This window comes from Arachis ipaensis, chromosome B07 (assembly GCF_000816755.2).
Source record: "Arachis ipaensis cultivar K30076 chromosome B07, Araip1.1, whole genome shotgun sequence".
Lineage (NCBI taxonomy): Eukaryota > Viridiplantae > Streptophyta > Magnoliopsida > Fabales > Fabaceae > Arachis > Arachis ipaensis.
In genome coordinates, this window is record NC_029791.2 from 1,953,119 (window position 1) to 1,954,437 (window position 1,319).

The window sequence follows — 1,319 nt, forward strand, 5'->3', positions numbered from 1 at the left end:
AAAATATTCAGATAAGATTAATTAAGAACGTTTGAATATATTAAAAATAAAAATTTAAATTTGACTTTAAAAAGACTAAAATATTATCCTAGTTACTTGTTAAAAGCTAAGACTAAAGTGTCTTTTTTAGAATTAATTTTAAACAGACTAAAACATCTTATAAGATTATTGTTATTGATTTAAATTAAAAGTTTAAATTTTGATTTTAATTATCTACTATTATTAAAAATATTATTTAAAAGTATATAGATTAAATTTAACAAAATATACATGTAAAATTGTCCCTCCAATTTAAGAAAATATGTCATTATTGTTTGTATTGGTAGCATCATCTCTCTTATACAATGTTTAATTTTCAAACAAAATTGTCCCTCCAATTTTCCACCAATTACTGCTATGTATGGAGTGATGGTTTAATTTGCATCATTTTAAAATAGGAAAATATTTAAGTTGAAAAAAGTTAAAATAAGAAATAATTTTGAAGTGAGTTCATATTCTTTTGTAAGTTAAATTTATGGAAAGTATTAGTGACCCTCAAATGCCATTTATTTAAAATTTAAAATACATATTATCAATAACAATTTGGATTAGTCAAATAATTAACTCACTCGTACGTTTAGATAAGTATTAGAAATTAGAAATTTAAATTATGTCTTATATATGCAGCAACTCATTAGTCAATAACAAATTTTTAAATAGAATTTAATATATTATTAAAATGATATGTATTTTATTAGATAAAAAAAATTAGTTCCTCAAATATTAAATGGTATGAGTTATAATCAAGAAATTTAAGAACATTGATGTTAAGCAAAGCTTGTCCACATTTTCATGGATATATAGAGTTAAGAAATGTACATAAAACCCTAATTTGGAACTTGTTTTAACATATGTATAAAACAAAGATAATGAATGCATAGGGAAACGATATAAGCCACAAGAAATTATTGAAGCTTGTGCGTATTTCTCACCCCCTAAACAGAGAAAGCATGCATGTTTGGCCATTGTTATTAATCTATCTTATAGTAAACAGAGAAACCATGTGTGTTGCTCTAATGATGTAGTGCATGTAATAAGTTGCTCTAATGATTATCTGCAAATTTTTAAATAAAGCTTAATCTGTAACAAATTAGTCATTGATATGCCAAATTAAAAAATACGTTTGCGTGGAAAACCAACAAAAATTATACCGTCATTGAATATGTAAGGATTTTCATCGATTTTTTGCTTTGTTTTTCTAACTTTTTTTTTTTTTTTGAAAAATTACATTTAACATTATGTGATTGATTGTTCAGACTCTTATAAGGTTGATTAACTTA